We start from the raw sequence: 24002 nt of genomic DNA, 5'->3' as shown, positions 1-24002 counted from the left end.
ACAAGAGAGGGAAGGAAAACAAAAGAAAAAAAAAACAAAAGAGGAAAAAAAGTAAATAAATAAGAAATTTTAGCTCAGATGATGGATAATTTGAGTAGGAAGCTGTGAGAGATTTTTCCAGGATAGTAAGATGCTCAATGTGATGAGTGGAGTTCTTCAATCAGTAACAATGCCAGCTGCACTACTAAATATTCACTTGGAACAGACATTCTGAAGTGGGCAAGTCAGTGTGGAATGCTAAACAATCCTACAGCTGCTTTCTGCCTTTCTTTTGCATTAAAATTATACTTTTTTGAGAGGAAATTTATATTTCATATGCCAGTGTTTTTCTATCATGAATGAAGCCATTTTTATTTTCTGTGGCAAGGTAAAGGGCTAAAAGTCTTTCAGTATATTTCCTTTCTCTACTAAGAGAATCAGTTATGACTGAAAAGTATTGCACTGCAGGCATTTTTTGTCAGTTACTGAGAGTTTCATTTTTATTTATATGATGTTTTACTTTTTGTCCACTTCAGATGCTTTGCCTGACACCTAACACCAGCTCCAAGAGATATTTATCAAATTGGCAACTGGTAGAAAGAAGACACTGGTTTTATTATCCTTGTCTTCTCTCTTGCTCAGACCTGCCATAAGGCCCATGCATCAGTATCCTCAACCTTGTGAAGAATTTTGGAGGTTTGACTACTACTGGACACTTGAATAAATTTCTGTCAATTGTTAATTGCTTGCTGGTGTTTAGAAAATACTTTGTGACCTGGAAATCCAAATATTATCAGTGACATTGATGTCACTTAACAAACCACCTAGGTATCTGATTCAGTCATCTAAACATGGTTTCTCAGCTCATCTGAGATAGCCTAAAACTAATTTTTCATAAAGACACAGATCTCCTTTAGAACCTGTGTCCAATACGTCAGCCCCATGCACGTATTCTGCAAAGACAACATATTTCATAACAGTGGGTATGTTGCTTTGATGGGAGTAACTACAAAAATATATTTTTATCTGAGGATCCTTTCTGTGTAGAATATACATTCTTTCAATAAATTATATTAATGAAAAGTAAGAAATACATCTTAAAATGTGCATGTCTATATACATGTAGAAGATTTTTAATGCATATAGGGCTAACAGGGCTTGGAGAAGAGATTTTCTCTTTTGAGCAATGCTGCAAAAATAAAAACCCTGTGTATTTTATGGAAAATCAAGTACTGATGTCAGTAAGCCCCAGAAGTGTGATTTTACTAGCAGTTGCACAAATAAAAGCATAGCTGTTTGCAACTCATAGATGCGGGATGCACTTCAGTAAAATCAAATAAATGGAGGAAAGTACAAATGTTTTCTTTTTAAGAAGGGCCAGTCATGAAGATTTAGCACAATATGTAGGAACTGAAATATGTTAATTTAATTTCTGTTTTTTTCAGCAATAATAATTAGAAAATATCATTGCTGTTATTAAATTTTAGAATGCTCTTCCTTTTTCAGTATCTTACACATGCAGAAAGCTTCCTAGGGTCATGCCACCCAAAGAGTGCTATCAAAATTCAAGGAGATGTCAGCATCAGATTAGCATCCCCTAAACTGGTGCACAAATTGAAGTGTGCTGCTGTTTGTGCCTTAGTACCCTGGCTCCAGACCATTCCTGTGGCAGCAGCAATGTGGGATCAAAGGACAGTATTAAGGTCAAGTTTTATGGATTTGATAAATGTTTATCTTTTTAGGAAAACTTTTTTTTAGGAGAATCTACTTCTGGTGATAATGCTGGTGTTCCTGCTGCTGGTCACTGCTGGTGATAATGCTGGTGTTCCTCATATATAAATTATATAACTATTTCTGGAATGCAGTTTTATTACTAAAAGCATTAAATACTCCCATTTGATGCATACAGTAATCTTAACATAGTTTCAGTGCTTGGAATTCCTCTGGGGTGGGTTTTACCTGTGAGAGAAATCCTACTTTAATAGTTGCCATAATTTGTTTTCCTTATATTTTGATTATTGCTTTAATAAGAGTGAAAAGGGAAATAATAATCAAATTATATTTTGACAGATGTGTCAGACAAAAGATATCTTCAATAGTGTACCTTTAGAGCTGAGACATTTTCCAGATGACAGAAGAAAGCAAACAGCACCACAGGTTGTACTGTACCTGCTTTTTAGTTGAGCAGTAAACTACAGCATCCAGCATTTGTCTGACCCAATTACTTTTGAATGGACTTAATTACAGTAAATAACCATAAATAACCAAAAATAAATATCTAGAGAGTTTCATACATATACATTGCCAGAACTTACATATGAATTTGTATTTGCTGCATCATTTCTACAAACATGGATGCTAGAAATGCAGTATGTGAAAATGGTCGTGGGAATTGCTGGATGTCTTTAGACAGAAGGCAAGCACAATGCAGACATTGTCTATGTAGCTCTGGTCAGATCTTTTGTAGCTACAAGATGGATAAATTTGCTTTCATTTTCTTCTAAAACATTTTGCTTTTTTGCATTTGAGGACAAAACCATTAAATGTATTAAGCCAAATAATTTTATTAGTTTTGGAATTCTACTGTGCATCAGCCTATGCTACAGGAAAAGGTCTACTTTTGCACAAACAGGTAATGCAAACCAACAGAAAGTAATTTTTTAAAGTAAAACAAGTGAAAATGGTGACCAAGCATCCTCACACAGATATTCCAACATTTTGTTTCTTTGGGCCAGCTGTAGCAATTCTAAGCACTGCAGCATTTAATGCATTCTGAAAAGCTGAACATGATGCCCCAAAACTTGCTCCGGATCCAAGAAATACACTATGTAGATGGAATAACAAATGGCAGAGTGTGAAGGGCTCTACTATGAACCCCGACTTTCCTTCTGGTGTTGTGTGCACCAGGAGCAGTGGTATGACCACAGAAGGTGCCGATCCCTCAGCATCAGATTTTGCTCTTGATTTTGGGGCTGCATATTTCTCCCTTCCCTCCCAACTACAGCTACAGATACTCCATGGTACACTCCCACACTGTGACACAAAGTAGTATTGTTCCCTTCTCCCAAGGCCCTGGCAGTTGCCATTGGAATGACACCTATACCCATTTCACAAGTCTTGCGATCCTTGCTTTTCAGTGTAACTCAGAGAACAAATCCCATTCAAGCTAGGAATACCCTTTGCCACAATTTTTGTGGCCCCTGTTTGAGCTACATATATTATATAACCCTGTAAAAGCAAAGAAAAATCAGGAAATGCTGCAGATATGTAAACCTGTTAGGAGAGAAATAAAAGCCTTTTTTATCCAGTACCAATGTGAAGACCAGGGCTCTGACAGCACAACAAAGCAGATCAGTTTGCTGCACTCCTGGTGGATCCATCTAGTTTGATACCTCTGGCACTTAGCGGCATTATGCTGTAGCCTGCACATCCCACTGTGCTAACAAGATAGAAACCTGTTAGTGATTCTTCCCGATCCTTATTAGGGCAATAAAGGTGTCAGGTGATGTATGCTGTGGTTGAATGACCATCTGTTCAGGGGTAAACAAGTCACTTGAACGCTGGAACAAACATCGAGAAGCTTCTCTGTTGTTATGGCTTCTGCAGTAAACACTGCCACACAAAATGCAGCCACTATTTCAGACATTTCAAGATAACAGGCTGGCAACTGCTTTAGATATCCTGAATTTACCTGCATAGAATCACATCCTGAAGCAATTGCGTGTTTTGTAAGAGAACTGCTGCTGATTTCACTGGACAAATTCCTTCACAGATGGCACATACTTAGCTACATTTATGCAGTTGATTGCCCCAGGATAGTTTTTGTGCCAGAGCTCTTGCTCCCTGAGGATGTGTTTTTATTTTAGTGTCTTTAATTTTCTGGGTAGTTCTTGAAAACTGGTGTTTCTTGCTCTCAGACCAGAAGCTTGGAGAACTCACTAGACTCCATGGTGTTCCTTGAAAACTGGAAAATATAAGGGCTGTTATTAAATGCTCTGGATTATTATGACAGCATTTTTTTTATACATTTGAAACAAACAGAATACAGCTTTCCTGTTTTTATAAAACTCAGTGGGTTCACATTTTTTTCTCAGTAAAATTTCAAAAGCACTCAAAATTTTATTGGACTTTCACAGATGTACGTTAAATAATTATTGGTAATAAAAAAGAATGCATTTAGGTAGAAGATGATAAATTACATCTAATTCTGCTCTTTTATATAATGTGAAGGACATTCCACAGAAGAAAATAATTTCAAATTGAGCAATCAAAATGTTCCATTCCATTTTGAAAGGGAACACACTGACATTGAAATGCTCCACTTAAAGAAATTATCAAAATAGTTATTTATCTGAAGACACATTTGGCACAAGTCACTGTTTTCAAGCCCCTTTGTAATTTTCCTTTTTGACTTTAATTTTAGTCACAGACTACTCATTTTAAATGTAAAACTTATCTTTAATATGAGTATGCTGGACATGAAGTTTGTCCAAGTAGATAAAGATTTTCTGCTTTCCTAGACTATGTTTTGTCTCAGTACCTTTCTCTTGCCCGACAGGGACAAACCACTGCATTTAATCTGGACTCAGATGGAGTATTTATTATTCATGACAGTATAGCATTGCTGGGATTCATGGTAGGGCAGAATTATGGTTTGACTGTCCATATTCCCACATCATCCTCTCTCCCTCCCTCCAAAACTCATTGTTAACTCTGGAACTCATGGGCCTGCTCCTGCAAATGAAGACTGTTCTCAGCCATGCAGGAGACACAATGGGACAACTACTGCCTTGAGTAACCAGTAACTTCAATGATTACTGCAATAACTCCTTTTCACATATACATGTTTAGAACACGTCAATCCTAGTTTCCTATTATAGTATCTTTTCCCGGGGGGGGGGGGGGGGGGGAAATGGGTGGGCAGGAAGTACAAAAGAACTCTTCCTTTTTTAAAGGAAAACATTCTATAAAAGAAATTATGACCTGCTAATAAGGAATTTAAATTATTACTGTAAGACAGGAACTTAGTCATATTCTTTGTAGAAATTGATTGCTGTTACACTTTTTTACACCTGGTTTCCATAGTTTTCTTTGTTTCTTTCCCACCTGAATGCATTTCCACTCTCTAAGTAATGACAAAGCATGTTATTTTGAGGCTTGGAACTTGTTCCATCTGTACTATTCCTTTCCCAGTTCCTGTTCTGCTTCACCATCTTTTCAGCTTGCACTATAACTTCATGAATGCAGTCCTCACAAATTCCTCTAGTTCCTTAAGGCTGATGCATCTTGAAAGTCAGAATGAAGCTGCAGCTTGAAGCAGCCAATGCTGACAGAGGGTCTTTTTAACTGCAAGAACCACTGTTGGCACACAGTTTGTGGTAATTGGGAGTGGGGCTGCGGTCGAGCTTCATCCCTAACGGGCTACAGCTGTGAAAAGCAGGTAAGCAGTATTGAAAGCAATGAGACTTGGAGTGCCCAGGTGCACTGACCAGTCATGAAAGGGAACAGGGGACACATAGGTTCAATGCATGAACAATGAGGGGTATAAAAGGTTGGGCTACAGAAGAAGAAGGGCTGATGCTTGAAGCCTTCTAAAGTGGTATGCTATTGCTCTGTATGGGTTGGTGCTTTCTGAGATTGTGTGGTGATACTCAATGTATTGTGACTGTCTCAACTGCAACATATGCTATGACACACTACAATCTCCTCTTTCACTTTGTGTTGTTGCTACTTCCTTTGTCTCTTTCAACAACTCACTTTTTTCCTTTCTTATAGCAATTATACTCTTATTTGTTATGTGTTTTCATGAACACTGTGGTTTAGATATCCCTCTTTTCTTTGCTGCCCCTCTTGTCTTCTGTGCATTATTTTCAGGTGCTAGAGTACTAGATACTGAAACATCTATCTTTGTAGGTAAAATTGAAATACATCTGCTCCCTGCCTCCCTTTTACTTCTGAAATGGTATGGAAATAAATAAAGGGGAAAAGACAGTGGCCTTTACATCATTTGCATTTTATCCTGCTTTTTTTTCTCTCTGCTATCAAAAGCCTAGAGTCTGGGGTGCATTAAGCACAGCATGCCCTGCTGGGCAAAGGAGGTGATTGTCCTACTCTGCTCTGAGGCAACCTAAGTTTGAATATTGTGTGCAGTTTATATGAGAAAGACATTAAGCTATTAGCATCCAAAGGAGGGCGTCGAGGAAGGTAAAGGGTCTGGACGGGAAGACTTATGAGGAGCAGCAGAGGCCACTTGGTGTGTTCAGCCTGGAGGAGACTGAGGGGAGACCTCACCACAGTCTACAGCTTCCTCATGAGAAGAGGAAGGTACACATCTCTTCTCCCTGGTGATGAGTGACAGGACTCAAAAATGGCATAAAGCTGAGTCGAAGGAGGTTTAGACTGGATAGCAGGAAAAGGTATTTCACCCAGAAGCCCTGGAACAAGCTCCTCATGGGAGTGGTCACAGCACCAGGCTATCTGAGTTCAAAAAGCATTTGGACAAGACTCGGGCACATGGTGTGGCACTTTTGGTATCTGGCAGAGAGTCAGGAATTAGAATACACTGAGTTGGAAGGCACTTATGTGGATGACCAAGTCCATGATTCTATGACTCAGAAGCTATAACCTTTGGAGACTAGGAAAATGTAAATCCTCATTTTAATTCTAAAAGCAAAGATGAAAGTTTGTTTTTTTTTTTTTTTTAAATTCAGTGTGCCTGTCTTTTAAGATAACTAAGCTTTTCAAGTATTAGCTTCATCTGTGACTACTTCTTTCCTATCTTTTCCATCTTATGCTCTCTGTAGCTGTTTTTGTCTGCCTCAGTGGTAGTAGATAGATAAGAGAAATAAGGATGACTATACAAGCTGAGAACTTCCAGGTTCTTGTTTGGAAAAAAACAGTAAGTTTCATTTTTTATGGTGATGCACCACATGTTTCTTCATTCTGAATGATTCTTCATTCCCAAATAATCTTTCTACTGACAATGCACACTAAAGCGTAACAGCTAGACATACTAGGACTGATACATTATAAGTAAAGTATCATGAATTGACAAAATGCTGAACAGTAGCAGTCCATGATGAGGCGCCTACAAGCATTTCTGAAGAGTACAGGAGCTTCCACTAAGTTAATGTCTGTTTTAATCTTGCAGTGACAGAAAAGTGAGCTAAATCTTTACCTTTGTAAATCTGTTATATTACGAATATGGCTGTAACATTTCACTTTTCTGCAGCAGTTGTGATGCTTGTCTACTCTGATATGTGATGAATCCATTGAAATTCAAGTTAATCAGGGAATAAGGCAAGGTGAAGCAAGCAACATTTTTGAGTTTTGTTTATTAATTTGTTTGTTGGGGTTTTTCTGCATCAGTTCAAGACTACAGTGTTCTTTTAAATATAGAGCCTTATCCCAACTATTGAACAAAAAGCAAAAGGCAACATTATCCACTGCAACAAAATCATGGGCAACAATGAAGAATTTACAGTGAGGTGCAATATTGCACTGCAGATTATATAAATTATAGGTGCTGTTAATTCTATATGACATTCACTCAGTACTGTGATAAACAGCTAACAACTTTACATCTGCTGTTCTCAAACACATAAAAATTTTGATTTCATATCCAGTTCCAAATGTTTTAGGTTAGTAGGGGGTTGACCCAGGCTGGATGTCAACTACCTACTGAAGTCACTCTATCACTCCCCTTTGCAACAGGACAGGGGAGGGAAAATGTAACAAAAGCTTCATGGTTTGAGATAAGATCCATGAGAGATCATTCACCAAATACCATCACAGGCAAAACAGACTTGAATTGGGGATAATAATTAAATTTATTGCTAACAAAATCAAAGCAGGATAACGAGAAGTAAAATAAATTTTAAAAACACCTTCTGCTCACCCCTCTCTCCTTTCTAAGCTCTACCTCCTCCCCCAGTGGCACAGAGAGAAGAGAAATGGGAGTTTTGGTTGGCTCATCACAGGTTGCTCCTGCTTCTGCCCAGGGAGAAGAGTCCTTCACCTGCCCTAGTGTGGAGTCCTTCGCAGCACAGACAGTCCTCCATGGATTTCTTCAACTGAAGTCCATCCCATGGGCAACAGTTCTTCACAAACTTCTGCAATGTGGTCAGTCTTCCAGGGATGCACTCCTTCAAGGACAGGCTGCTCCAGTGTGGGTTCCTTATTTGATCACAAGTCCTACCAGGAAACCTGCTGCAGTTTGAGTTTCTCTCTCCATAGGTCTTCAGGTCCCTGCCAGGAGCCTTCTCAATTTCCCCCAGGTTCACAGCCCTCTGTCAGACATCCATTTGCTCTGGCATGAGTCTCCACCAAGGGCTACAAGTCGATTTCTGCTTTCCCATGAACCTCCATGGACTGCAGGGAACAGCTGATTCACCATGGTCTGCTTTAGCACATGGAGCATCTCTTCACTGTTCCTCTCAGGGCTTTGTCTCACATATTCGCACTCCACTCTTCTCTGGACACAATTACAACCGCACAATATTTTTTTTTTTCATAAATATGTTATTAAAAAAGTGGTTTCCACCATTTGTGGTTGCCCAGCCTTGGCCAGTAGTATGTCCATTCCAGAGTCTTCTGTCAAGCTTCTTAGAGAAGTTGCCCTGTAATCTCCCTACTACCAAAACCTGGTCATGCAAACCCAAAATTCAACCGATGTTCAAAATGGTGCTACATAAAATGTATGCTATCAGGCTAATTATACTCAGTCTTTCAACAAGAATTTCTACAATAGAACTTTAAACCAAATATTCAGATATTGTTGCTGCACAATAGTTATTGCCTAGAAATTATTTTTATGGGAATAATGGTCCCTACGGCTCTCCTGAACTGAACACTATGGGCTTGTTGTAAGCCTCTGGCATGACATAGAATTTACACCTTACTATTCAATCCCCACAATGGATTCCATCAGTTGCATCCTGTATCCCACAGTTAGTTTCCTCAATTACAACCTGAAATCTTTTTCTGTTTCTCAATGACATATAAGCTGTGATACCTATTTTTAACACCAATTTGTTTCTAATTCCTTCACATAATTTTTACTCTTATGGTATGGCAGTTGTATAGTCTACTCCATAAAAAATGCTTGAAAGCATTATTATAACACATACATATTTTTGTTACTTTTTCTGTAGAAAGCTGTAGACATTTTTGTTATTTCTCATCCATCTACTAAAATTAGAATAATATACTTGCTAGCATGTTAAAATAACTGTGAAAAGTAGATTGAGTTGTCATGCAGTTTGGTCTTTCAGTTGTTCATGAACCATTGGTGTGATTAAGGCAGGTGTATCCAAACAGTGAGTCAGAAAAGTCCAAAGATTTCCATATAGTCTTTTATGAACTGATTTAAAGAAGGTTAAGTGCATGAAATCACAAAACATAAGGTATATTTCTCATGTATTCTTGCACCTTTACTCTTCTTTGCAAAGTGTGCTGTCAGTATTTGCATATGCACAGTCATCCTTTGCCTAATCACAACTCATCTAAATATATATATGCACATGTGTATATATATATATATGTATATGAACCTGTGGGGTAAAGTAGCTAAGATAGAATCAGCATGATTTTATTTTAGACAGTGAGAAATAAGAACAAAACAAAACCCAAATTCCCTCCACCCCCATCTTACCAGTATCATCTTCACTCCTGACTCATCTACCTCCACCCTGAGCACTTTGGCAAGGACTGGGAATGGGGGTTATGATCACATCGCACTTTTTTTTTGCTGCTTCTTCCTCTACACATCCTTACTCTGCTCCAGAATGGCATCCCACCTATGGGAGACAGTTCTCCACAAACTTTGCCAACATAAATCCTTCCCACACTATGTCATTCTTCATGAAGCATGCCAACATGTGTTCTTTCCATGGGGTAGAGTCCTTCAGGAACAGACTGTTCCAATGTGAGTTCTCACTGGGCTCCCAGGTCCTAAATGAAAAGGTGCTCTGGTGTGAGATCTCCATGGGATCACTTTTTCCTTTGGGCACACACATCTGCTCCCGTGTGTGATCGTCCATGGGCTGCAGATGAGTATCTGCTCCGCCATGGACCTCCATGGGTGGCAGGTGAAGTGCCTGCCTCATCATGGGCTGCTCCACGAGCTGCAGGGGAGTATCTGCTCTAACTGTTGTAGCATCTCTTCCCAAACTTCTTCCCTGATCTTGGGGTTAGCAGAACTATTTCAAATTTTATCACTCCTCTCCCCTGCTTTTTACCCTTCCTAAATATACTGTCCCAGCACTATACCAGCACTGTAGATGGGCTTATCTTTTCCCAGCAGTGGTGCTGTCTTGGAGTCAGATGGAACTTACCCTGACATGGAAGCAGCTTCTGATGTCTTTTCACAAAATTCACTCTTGTAGCCTCTGCAATACCAAAAACCTTGCCATGGAAATTATATATATTTAGCAAAAATAGTTTCCTACGCCTAAGTCAAAATAACATCATAGCACCAACAAAGAGTGACTAGTTGCACTCATTTTACCCTTTGCCTCTTCATCATTATTGCACACAAGCACAGAAAAACCCAATTATTCTGTCATTGGCAATGGCTGATCCACACTGTTCCTGTTACCTCTCTCAATTACTGTCCTCCTCTCAAATTTTCAAGTGTCCCACGTCAGTCACCAAAAAGTGACTATGGTGGGCTGATCTTGGATCGCCACCCAGATGTCCACAAATCCACTTTATGACTCCCCTCCTCTGCAGGACAGGAGAAAAAAGAAAAAAAAAAAAAAAAAAAAAAAAGGAAAACTTGTGCATAAAAATAAAGTCTGTTTAATGAAGAAAGGCAAAGGACACATGCAGAAGCAAAGGAAAACAAAAATATGTATTCTCTACTTGCCAACAGCAGTTGATGCCCAGTCACTTCTTAGGAAGTAAGTCCTCAGGATCTGCAGCAGTGGCTTTTGAATATGAACAGCTTAATTACAAACACCTCCTTCCTCCTCTTTTCACTTAGCTTTTCTTTCAGAAAACATCACCTGCCATGGAATAAGCTTTTTAGCCAGTTTGGGTCAGCAGTCTTGGGTATGGCTTCTCCCAAGCTCTTGCTCACCCCCAGCCTCTTGGCAGGGGTGAGGAGTGACAGGAGAGATCATCTTGACGCTGTATGAGCTGTGCTCATACAAGCATTGCTGTGGGGAAAGCTAATTCCATCCCAGCCCTACCCTGTGTGCCAGCCTTGAAGTTATAGCAAAAAGAATTTCTTATGTAAACAGTTGTCTAGTCTTCCTATTCAGATGAGACATTACTCTGAAAAAGAATTGAAGCTGGGATGAAAGAAGCTAAAAAGAAAATTATCTGTGCCGTTGCTATTATGGCATTTGACAAGGAGAGTGGAATCTTCTGTATTTATCGGAATCTGTATATAATCCTTATATTGTGTAAAAAATTGAACAAAATTCACATAAAATATAGCATAAACCCACCAGTTTTCTGGTCTTGTGCCAATAATGGCTGTAAGGCCTCAAAACCTCACTTGAACAAGCCTCTTAAAAAGGCTTATGGTTTTTTATGTACACTGAGTTAGATGAACAGGAGAAATACAGACAAGATATTCTCAAAAGGTCAAAACAACACAAAACTTTACTGGCAACTTCAGAACATTACAGAACCTTGGCAAAAGTTTAGAGCAACATTCATTCACCGTAAAGAATTTTACAAAGCATTAATTTGGCACACTGGACTTAGCAAACTTCAAGCCATCAAGTCCAATTTTATGTTTCCCAAAACTCTGAGAAGAGGGAATTAGAAGAAAGAGAGAAAAGATATAGTGAAGAACAAGCACAAATACCACTCCTGGTTCCAATGTTTTACTGACAGAAATTCCATGAGGAGGTGAGATGAAGACCTGTTCACTTCATGCTTTGGCTTAAGTAACCCTTTGGCTTCCAGAGGTGCTGCCCCTAGGTGGGACTTGTGGTCATTTGGGCACTCAGGAGCTGAGGTAGGGGCTCCAGAGGCAGGTGTGGAGTATTGCCTCCGGTGTGCCAGGGATTGGTGGCCACTACAGGGATGGGGTACAGGCCTGGGTAGCTGGGGTGTGCAGAACAGAGCACCACCTCACCAGAGCAAGGCCCAACTTGACCTTCCCCCACAAATGCACCCAAAATGTTTTGAGCCAGCAATCCTTAGCCTCTTTTACTAAGTTTCCAAAATAATAAGTTGACTTCATAGCAAATAGTTAATTACTTTAAATATTTGTTAAAATCTTTAGAATGTTTAAATCACTTGAGAGGGAACATATTTTTAAGAAATCTACTTCTAACATTAAAATATTCCCTCACATGTTTATATTTCTAGTGCAAAACCACTTGCAATTAGAACAAAAAATTAATAACATGAATTAATGAAGTCACAAGCTTTGATTTCTTGCTCTAGCAGACAAGCCACTTCAGATTTTAGTCTGGTACATCTCAGTGGCAATTCTAATATTACAATCAAGCTCTGTAATGAGCCTTCTTGAGTGAAAGGGAATCAGTTACAGGTCCTTTCTCTGATTAATATTTGAAATACTGATTGGATATGAAGTATTGAGTTTTTAAAAGTACCTACAAGTATTATAGAGATACCTAGCCATTTGTATGATAATAATCTAATCATTCATTCATTTCATCTTACTAATAATATTCCATTTCTCTTCCTTACCTCCTGTTATTGGAATTTTGAGCAGTCTGTATAGAGAATCTGCAAATATATGCTGCAGTTATCTTTTAGAGTCTTTATCACTTTAAAGACACTACCAGTCATAAAAGATTTCTGCACCATCTTTTTTTTTAAATGCAATATCATTATTTTCAGAAATGTATCTTATCATTAAGAAGACACTAATTAAGTGACTTCCCTTCTGGAAGTTTCTCTTCTTCCATCATCTATCTGGTGTGTAAACAATAACTAGCTTCTTCACCATTAAGCTGTTTGATATGGTAATCATGTCTTTGTAGAGCAAAACTTGGTGTTAGACTTTAATGGAATCATGGAAGAAGTATAAATCAGTAACCTTAATTAATTATAAATATTGGGCTATTCATGTCTCCTTCCTGCTTGCACTCAATTATAACTCTGCAGAAATTAATGACCATTTTTCAATTTATTTATTGGTTCCTTTTGATTCATCACTATTATTCTGTTTGCAACAGTCATAGGATTCTCAGCAGTATTTTTAGCTGTGGATTTTCACTGCATGGTAACAAAATGTTGTATGCAAAAGAATTTATCATTACTAGTTTTATGAGGAACATTACTGTTTGTGTGGTGTACGCTTGACTGCAGATTCATAGTCAAATGTCCAGCAAACTGTCACCTCTTATTCTCTTTTAATTTTTAAGTTCTTCACAGTTTCTCTTTAGATTGAATACCAATGCTTCAAATAAAGATACTATATCATTCAGGATTTTTATCTTTATTGTAATAAGTAATTATTTTTAATTTGTGGGTTTGCATTATTTTTCTGTCTTAGCTTATCTCTCAATTTAGAAAATAACAAGTAAACAAAACAAACCCTCTTTGTTTTCCTAATTTATTTTCCTAAAATGCAATATGCTAAATAATCCTAAAAAAGCAGGTATTCCTTTACTATCCCAACAGATGAATCTTTTAGTTAAATACATCTACATTTATTTTTTCTTTACAGCCATTTACTTTTTGAGTTCCCTTGACAGCACAACCAAATAATCCTCTTGTGTTTAAAGATTATTCTATTTTTTCAAACCTACATTCCCCAGTTTTGTAATTATATTCAAAATGGTGCACTGTATTTGAAATTATGTTTAATTTAAAAAAACAGAGAGATTTACCATGTCATAGCATCCAGCAAAGCAGGTCATTTACATTCATATTGACTGAAAATGTAAAGGATGTTCCTCCCTTCTCAAATTTGAAGTCTTTTTCCTTCCCTTTTTAAGATAACAGAGCAAAATAATCTAGCACACATTATCCGATTCATATGTAATAGTGATTTTGCTTTTCTCTCTGAGAAATAATCAGCAATCAGCTTTCAAGTCTAATTCAAAATGCCCAGGTCATATAATTTTTTTCTAATTTGTTTTGTTATTGCTTTGTATATATAAATATATGCCTTCTAATAAATATTTTTAGGAAGAAAATATCTCAGTAAATTTTCCTGCTTGTCTCAGCATTCTTAAGGAACAGTTTTGCCATTAATTTTATCTTTCTGTCATTTTCAGAGTAGAAAATCTGTTAATGATTTCATTCATGATTGCCTGAGTGTTTAGTTCCAGAAAAGTTTAGGTGAAAAACTGGACTTTATATTTTGGTTTTACTTCTATTTGCTTTAGTCACTGCTTTTCAGTTCACAACCTATAATATATTCAGTGATGACTTCCAAATGCAAAAGAAAAGATATTAAAATTGTAAATAGCTACAATATTTATTCTTTTCAGGACATTCAGGCTTTGTATGGTTCACTGTCAAACAGAAGACAATAACATGATAAATGCCTGAAGCAAATATTCCTTTAAGGTAGCCTAAGGCTCTGCTCTACCTGGAAAACCAGTGAATGCCTGAGAGGCAGGAAATATAAAGCTGGTTTTTCATCATTAATGTACTTCAAATTTTCATATTGTCTAACATTGTATGACAAAAGAAAACATGTTTTTACTGTAAAATCCTTTCCCAAATAATTTCAAAATATTATGCATTACTTTTTAGCTCAAAATCACCTATGGTGATGTATAACACTAACTACAACAAATTGAACTAGAATGAGAGATACCATGACAAATGTTACCTAGTTTCACATTAGCAAGACAGCTCTGGCTTCCAAGCACCGAACTTACCTGTGAGGTACAATCAGCAAAATTGCAATTGCTCCTTTATTCAAAGGCACACTGTCTTCCAAATACCAGCTCCTTTTTCTTGAACTACAGGAGGTATCTAACTGCTATTTGCAAGTTAAAAACAGTGGCCTGACTTTGCTCCCTTCTCTCTTTCAACACAGTTTAAAAAAAAAGAAAGCTTAATTAAATGCTAATATTAAATGTTAAATGTTAATAAAGTTAATATCAACTCAAACTTTAATTTCCCTAAAAATTATTGCAGTTGTTCAGATGGTGCCTGTCATTCTATAAAAGTTCATTGGAAAATATCATAACAAATCCACTACCATGTGAAAGAAGACCACCAAAAGGATTAGCAAGGAAGCATTTTACCTCAAAGAGCAGGGGATCTGCAGATTGGCTTACAGTTTATAAATGAAGTGAAAATAAGAAGGATCCTAGACCAGCTCACATATTTAGTAATAAATAGTACAGTCTGAAAGCATCTATATAGAATGGGAACAAACCAACTCCACCAGCAGATTCATTGTGTTGGGTTGGAAAACCTATTTCTGCCTGTCAAGATTCCCAAAAAAAGAAAGCATGTAGATTGTAAATTATGTGGGTCATAAAAGCCCACTGTAATTTTATATGACAGTATAAAAGGAAACTTCCCTGTCAGACCATCCAGAAGCTACTCTGGCTGCCACACTCCCACCATCTGAGACTCTGGCTGGGACCAAAGACCATGGGCAGCTCCAGGGAGATGTCCTACACACCCCACTGTCACACAGTCAGACCAGGTCTCCATACCGGTTCAACCCTTGGATTTCCACAGCAGAATCTCAGACATCTGGATCCCTAAAATAATTTAATCATGGTTCAATCACAGAATAACAGGCCAAGCTGCTGCCCCTGAGGACAGACCCTGAACAAAGGGCTCCCTAGGCTTTCAAACCCTCACAGTCTGTGCATGGTACAGTCTGGGGTCTTCCAGCTGAGTGCTCGGCTCCTGCCGTGTCCCTGAGTCCCCGGTCACCTGGCTGGGCCACAGGACCCTGTGCCCTCTGTCCTGCAAAGGGACAGCAGCTCATGGCCTCTTGGCTGGGGCTCCCACACCCTGAGCTCAGCCTGCACCTCAAACTGCAGCTGCACCGTGAGCTACCGGCACTGAATGTATCCCTCAACAGTTGCAAGAAACCTTAATTGAATAATTATGAAACAACATTACCAAAAGCAGAAGGGACGTCTGAATTTCATCCATTTCAGAGTAAAACCACTTTTAACTAAGATTTAATAACACTATATCACAACTGTGAGAGGACAAAAAGGGAAAATCCCTGCCTTCATCACTGTCAGGTAGAGACCAGTTTACATTTGGACATAAGGGGGAGTTCTTTCTACAATCAAGGAGTCTTACCAAATTCAAGATCAGTTATTTCTGATTCAAAATCAAATTTCTTTCCAAGGTAATGAAAATGTGTACTAGTCCAGTTTTTATAGGGATAAATTGAGAAATTATCTAGTAGAACCCAACAGAATGGCTCAGAAACAGGGATTAATGTAATTTAATGAAATACACGATACTGACAAGATACAGAACAATGTAGCCACAGTACAGTGAAAAGCCATACCACTGCAGTTCCAAGTTTGTTCCACATTTCTGAACAGAAAAAGTAAAAAGGGCAGATAGGTTTTGTTTTTGCCAATATTATTTTATCTGGGATATTTCAACATTTTACACATTTTCAGAGGAAAAGATATACCATTATTTGTCCCAGAGGATTACATATATCATTAGTTAATAAACAAGAAAATTGTTTGCTTCTTCTCCATTTCATGCTCCAATTCCTAAAAATTACCTATTCACAGTCCTTCAAGAGAAAAACAAGAGGCTGAGCTTGGAGCCCCTTGCTGCTCTGAGGCTGGACATCTCTGTCTCAAGGACACAACCTTCATCTCTTGTTTAACAAATAAAATAGCAAGCCTGGTTGTGTTAATGTGGACAAGTTGCAGTTTTAAAAAATATCCAGTATTAAAGTATCAATTATCCAGTATTAAAAATAAATTTATTTTTCAAGTTTAGACATATGGTCATTTGATTGTAATCCTCTTCATATTTGCAGCAACCTCTTACTGTTGGGCTATTGACTCAATGGTTTGATCTAGTGGCATGATCTCTGTACAAATTTGCATGGTTAGTGGAACTTTCCAGTTCCCCAAAGTATTATCAATACTATGCAACATTATCAGCAGATTTTACAGTATTCTAAGAACAAAACATCTGATTTGGCAGCACAACTCTTCCATGTACTTGGTTGTTGATATCGACTACGCCACCAAAGCTACTTTGAATACTCTAGCTTCTCCTCTCTTAAACAACCTCCCTTTTGAAAAGAACAAGAAACAAGGAGGATGATAACACTTTTTCTGTGCTTCATATCTTTCAAACTGACACACCAGAAGGGTTTTTAAAATTCACAGTAATTAGAACTTTCATTCAAAGTATAGGCCAGTGAAAGCTGAATCAAAATCCAGTTTAACATCTGGGAAAAACAAAAACAAAAACAAAACAAAACAAAACAAAAAAAAAACAACAAAAGAAAAAGCAAACAACCAAAAATTCATAAAAAGAAGCATCAGTCACCAATTGCAAACAACACTTCAAAGCAATAAAATATTCCTTTACTCACAAGAAATTTCCAGACTCTCAGCTGAGAGCAAGGAACTTGTATGAGCTGTTCTATTAAGGAAAAAAAGTGAATGCATTCCAGTTCAGAAGGAAAAATTCTTGTCAAATATAAATACATACCTTGTAAATTGGGAAAATTAATCACAAGGCTAATTTTGCCAATGAGGGAAATTAACAATACTTTAAAAACCTGATTTTTGCTTGTATTGAGTATTATTCCTTGACAATTTGACTTAAATTGAACAGTAATTTTGTGGAAGTGTTTACCTTTCTCCATTATTACAGATGGAATTTATAGTTTTAGCTTAGATGTATAACAGAAATAAAGATAGTCAGAGTGAGTCTGCCATCTCATATATATGACAAGTAGGATCTAATTCAAATCTATAGAAATTATTATAAATTTATTTCTATGTTTATGTTTGTCTGTAAATTTTTGCGCATGTGTATAAAATGTTAGGAGTAGAAACGATACATAAATTAGGAAAAAAAAGCTAAAAATATAGTCATAATTCAATAAACTTTGGACAGTCTGAACTGTGACATAAGACAAAAATCCAAGCAAATGAAAAATAACATTAAAAAGTGAAAGCACTGGATAAAGGAAAATAAAACCCACCAGACTAATGTTCTCAGATCTGGTAATGAAAATATTGAAGGACATAGAAGGAAATGAAGTCAGGTAAAAAGCTCTTTGAAATCTATGAAGTGAAAATGTAAATCAATGAAGCCAAAAGAAGTGATAAGACCTTTATACTTATATTTCAAATTAAAAATAAGATTGTTCTTTAAGATATTAATTAATGAATATACAGATCTTTTAGTTTTGAGGCTAAAGTACAAGCAGCAGCTATTGCACTATTAAGCTTTTGGATACCTTATTAAAATTTTATAAATTAAATCTTAGATTCATCATGACAAGCATGTTTTGCTATTTCAATTTTTTTAAGTTTCCACATAATTTAAAAGAATACATAAAATGATCACATCTACTTACGTGACAGGATCTGCTAACCCTGTTTTGCTGAGCCTGAGGGGTAACTGAATGCTTGTCTCATTTTCTCAGAAGAGATTTGGCTGTAGTTCAGCCCAGTCATGACTATAATGTCACCCACGTTAAGGTTATTTTTGTGCTTTTGCTCACAGCCTATAGGCTTATTCTGGCAGCAAGAGATCTTTGACTAACCCCATTTTATGAGGGAAACTTCTCTGGGCACAAGCCCAAAATATACACCATTACAGCAGTTCCATAGGGAATCCTCAGGAACTTAATGAATCAGCTTTATGACTTCTTTGCACTGAACCATTACAAATTTGCTGTGGAGTATCAGTGAATCTGATCCAAGAATTAATGTTATTGACTGGCTTAGCATGATTATTGGAGAGTTAAGCTTTAACCTAGAATTAAAGAAAGGGATTTTTTTTAAACCAGGATCAGATCCAAACAAGCAAATTTATGATTTACATGCATTCATTCAAACCTTAAAACAGAATTATGTGGAACTTTCATGAAATTTCTGTGGTTATAGATATAAAAATAATGTTTTTTTTAGGGGTACATGCTGCTACCTTTGTATTAGAAATGGAATTTGTAAATGTTTTGAGTGTCACCTCCTGCTGACTTCAGTGAGAAATGGAGTTACTCAGTGCCTTAAAAGTATTGGACTTTTGTTTTTTGCAATGTTAATAAAATTGTCAACTCAGCTTAAAATACCTGCTAAAGTTATAAAACTACTAACTGGTATATTTGTTGAATTTACCTTTGAATGCAAAGAAGTAGTCTACTCCAGCATATTTCTCTGGTCTAATCTACATTGATTAGATTATTATTTCCTTCAATTTTCTATTTTAGAAAAAACAATATATATAAAAAAAAAAAGGATAATTCCTTTACTTACAAAGCTGAAGTGTCCTTAACATTTGTACTCAAAGCTAATAATGCTGAAAGTCTACTGCATTAGCTGGTTTATTATTTTTCCTGACAGCTTGGAGACAGATCCTTCTAATGTGGTATCAATACATAATGTGATCTTTTTCTGCAGAGGGTCATTCTTATTTGGAAGACACATCATTTTATGATAAATGGCACTCACAGTATTTTAGATAGACATAACTAAAAGGATACATAATGTTCAAGTGTTGGAAGAGGCAGGGGAATCTACCATTTTCAATATAATAGCTTTTTTTTACATACACTTTCTGAGGTTTGTACTCTTTTGTACAAATCCGTGACTTAAAAATTGTTTTAATCTTCTTGATTTAAAATTATATTCATAAATTATTATATTCACTAAAAAGAAATAATTTTAATGCATCAAGATCACATTAACCTTGACTTTAAAACAATGAAGTAAATTATTTTTGAAGTAGACCTTTTAGCCTTCAGATTCTTCTATTCAACATACTATAATATATTGTTTAATACTGTCACTCAAAAATCAAATAATCCATTCTTTATACTTCTTAGCCTTTGTAGGGGTCAAATCCCTTATTGTATCTGAGTCAAAGACAGACTGCCAAACTTCTTCACAGTATTTTGGAGAAAAGGGAGAAAGAGATTATGCAAGGATTTATACTAAAAGCTTCGTTGAAATAATGAATATAGCACTGAAATAAGAAAACTTCATCCATAAGAATAAGAAAATAAGAAAAATTAATATATTCTGTCAGTCTTGTTGCAGTTTTGGCTTGCTCCATATGGAAAAGAGGTGAAGGATCCAGGGCACAAGAAGTTAAGGTCTGTTTTTCCATTGAGGAATGGAGAGAGTAAAAAAGCAAAAAAAGTAAAAAAAGTGGGGAAAAAAAGGGAAAAGAAAAAAGGAAATAAGGAAAAGGTAAAAAGGCAAAAAAAGGGAAGGGAAGGGAAGGGAAGGGAAGGGAAGGGAAGGGAAGGGAAGGGAAGGGAAGGGAAGGGAAGGGAAGGGAAGGGAAGGGAAGGGAAGGGAAGGGAAGGCTCCATTTGAGTATTTAGAGTTTTCCACTATCTAAAGAGAGATTATTCAGAAGACAGCCATACTCTTCTACTCTTATTATAGACTTGCAGAAGAAACCACACAGTCACAAGCTGCAGCATGGAAAATCACAGAAGCAACAATGAAGCTTTACTTAACAATAAGGGTTGCTAAACACTGATACAAGTTGTCCAAAGAATTTATGGAATCTCCATCCTAAGAAATTCTTTGGTTAAAGTCCTGAACAGTTTGACACCAATTTTGAGGGTAGATCTACAAGAGTGAAATGTTGGATTAGGTGACCGTCAGAGATCTATTTCAGATTACATTTTTCTATGATTATGTGAATGGTTGTGTTACAGTGTTTTAAGGACACAAAAAATGTTAGATTTACAAAACTGAAGTCTGCTCTTAATAGTATCTGCCAAGTTGTAGCACTCTATTGGCTTGGCCAATGGTTTTGGTGATCTACAGAGATTTTGCTGGAGTGTGTCACAGAGGCAAACTTTGTTGCACCTGTTTTAAATCAAATCAGGCATTAAAGTAGCTTATTGATTTTTTAATGACATCAGCTGTCAAAGAGTTCAAGATCAATAGCAGCCATACACTGCATACTGCAAAAAATGTCAGTTAAGCCCCTATACAATTTTAAGCACCTTTTTATTACTAATACCAAAGCATTCTAATTCCCACATATACCTAGAGTTTCACACTTCATAGGGCATGAAGAAACACATCCTCCTTTCCTGTGAGCATGAGCTCCCCCACTTATTTACACCTTTTCTGGGAGAGATTGTAGTGCCCTTGCTTTACATCCACCCAGCTCCCTAAACCTGCTAATGCACATGCCTGTGAGACAGAACACAGGCCTAGTGGGAAAGCAAAACAGAACAAAACAGTCAAACAAAAAAAATCATCACAGTATAAAGAATGAGAATCAAACCTAAATGCCCAAAGTTGTCCTCTGATCCTCTGTGGCATACAGCTGACACTCCAAAAGCATGCAAATTCTCTCTGCATCTTGTGTCATGCCTGACAGCACAGCAGGGATGTCTTGGATGTCCTAACCCACGGCAGTGTATTTAAGTTGCTGAGTCACACACCTGGTGCTTGTCACCATACTCATTCCACAGGCTTCTTTTCTGTATTGTGCTTTGACTAGAATGTGGCCAAGATTCCAGGGTCCATGTGACTAATATATCGTCACAGACATTTAGACAGCTTAATCTGAAATGGAATCCCTACCTAGGTTTCACTAGCAGTGTTCAACTGCTCTGTGGTAAACGAAAGACAAGGGGCTGATATGGGGAGGGATGGCAGGGGAAATGCTGCTTTTGATAGCAGGAGAGAAATAACTGGATAAAAATATCCCATGTTCATTATAGCAGAGAGAATAGAGAGTTGAGCATAGAGGGTCTGATAAAGCGTCATGGGAAAATGGGGTTTATATACACTTTGGACTGGTTTATGCTGTTCTGTACCTTGTGCACAGATGAAACAAAATTCTTTCATTCTAATTTTCAGTGTAAAAAAGAACATTTATGTTTCTTCATTTTACAGACATTAAAAATATAAAAATGAATTATCAGCATAGCAATTCTGTTTAGTTTAAAATCTGTAAATATTAACTTTCAAACAAGCTGTGCTCTGTTTCACTGTGTTTAGTTGAAGCAATTAATCTTATGATAGAAAAAGCAGGTTCAGCAGATGAAGTTTTAACAAATCTGGCTTTTGCAGATCTAAGACCCTGAAGCACCTGCAGCTCCTGCAGCTTGTCCCAGTGTGAAAGGCTTATTAAGCAATATGTTATTATTCCACTGGTCAGATGTATAGAATCACCCTGCCCTCTCTTCAGATCTCTAGGAAAACTTTTGCCTCCAGGGTTTCTTGATTCTATGGGGATTTAAGGACAAAGGTCCTTTAAGACCCAAGGGTCCTACGGTCCTTGGGGATTGAACATTCCTCAGGGGACACAAATGGGTAGTTTTGAGGATGAAGACAGTTTCAAATGCAAGAAATCCGTGAATGAGGATTATGAGAAAATAGAATCTGTGCATTTTTAGCATACTCTGCAATCACATAAAAATCAAAATGATGTACAGAATCTAATGAATCAAAAATATTTTTAAAGCTCTATTGTTATTTCCTCAGCTTGCTAAACCAGCAATCTCAACAGATTTTTAGAGGTTTAAAAACTCTATGCTGAAGCAGCAGATTTATGAATACACAGGAGAAACAGGTGCAAGGGATGTAGGAAGAAAGATGCTGAGACAATATTATGTGAAACTATAGCATTTTATCTAATAATGCATTTTAGTTTAAGTCCTTGCTAAAGGATAAACCTTTTTTTTTTTTTATCTTTATGGATCCTCAAGAAAACTTTTAAGTCAAGTCCATCAGTCTGTTTCCTATGAAATTAAACACAATACAGAAAACATCTTGGATATTGTGGAGAATGTAAAAAGATGTGGAAGGAAAAAGCCATGTGATTTCTAAGACACTTTCTTGTTATTGTGGGTTTTTTAATTCCAAAATTTTATAGGCATGATATTTACCACACAGATTCTTCTCTACACTTAATTCAGAACTGATGTCTGAGTATCTTTAGCATAACCACAGTGCATCATCTGTAAGACCCAGCCTCTTTGCTGTTGAACAGCACATTCTCAGAACAGATGTTCATTTCCAGTTTGCTTATAATCACTACAGAATATAGTTGTATGTTGAGATTTAATGTCTTCTCTACCAGCAAAAAACATAACCCAAGCACTGGAATAGTTTCTTAGTAATCTCGTCAGTATCTGGTGGAAAGGAAAGCTGAAGCCCACACCACAGGAATTTTGCTTAATGAGCATCATGATCCTTTATAGGACTGATGCAGATTCTAGTCTCCAATCTCCAACCTGTCTCTGCTGGAAATAGTAAGCTTAGCTCTATTTCACACTAGCTGTAACAATAAAACCCCAACAAATTTATCTTCAAATTAATAGAAAAAAAAATCACAATTTTTTTTCACCCAGTATGAGAACTGGAGAGCTTAGAACTGATTTAAATCCTTGTATGAGTGTGTAAATCCATGGTAGTGGATGAAATATTCTACGGGGTGTTTTTCTTTGTAGGTAAAACTAAAATACTATTAACTTGTATTAGTTGAACAACTACTCATTTCTCTTTTATTCTAGATTGGCTCTGAGACGATCATCTAGAATGAATCTACCTTTCAGAGGTTTCATAGAATCACAGAGCATGCTGAGTTGAAAGGGACCCAGCAGGATCATCAAGTCAAATTGCTGGCCCTACGCAGGACTATCCCCAAGAGTCACACCATAGTATTGTCCGAATACTTCTTGCACTCTGTCAGGCTTGGTGCTGTGACCACTTCCCTGGGGAGTCTTTTCCAGTGCCCTTCTTCTGGGTGAAGAACCTTTTTCTAATATCCAGCCTAAAACTCCTCTGGCTCAGCTTCATGCCATTTCTTCAAGTCCTGTCACTGATCACAAGAGTGAAGTGCCCCTCATCTATCCCTCACAAGGATGTTTTAGGCTGCAATGAAGCCTCTTCTCAGTCTCCACTTCCCCA

Source organism: Lonchura striata, chromosome 2 (assembly GCF_046129695.1).
Source record: "Lonchura striata isolate bLonStr1 chromosome 2, bLonStr1.mat, whole genome shotgun sequence".
Lineage (NCBI taxonomy): Eukaryota > Metazoa > Chordata > Aves > Passeriformes > Estrildidae > Lonchura > Lonchura striata.
The sequence above is the reverse complement of the archived record's forward strand: the minus strand, read 5'-3'. Positions refer to the sequence as shown.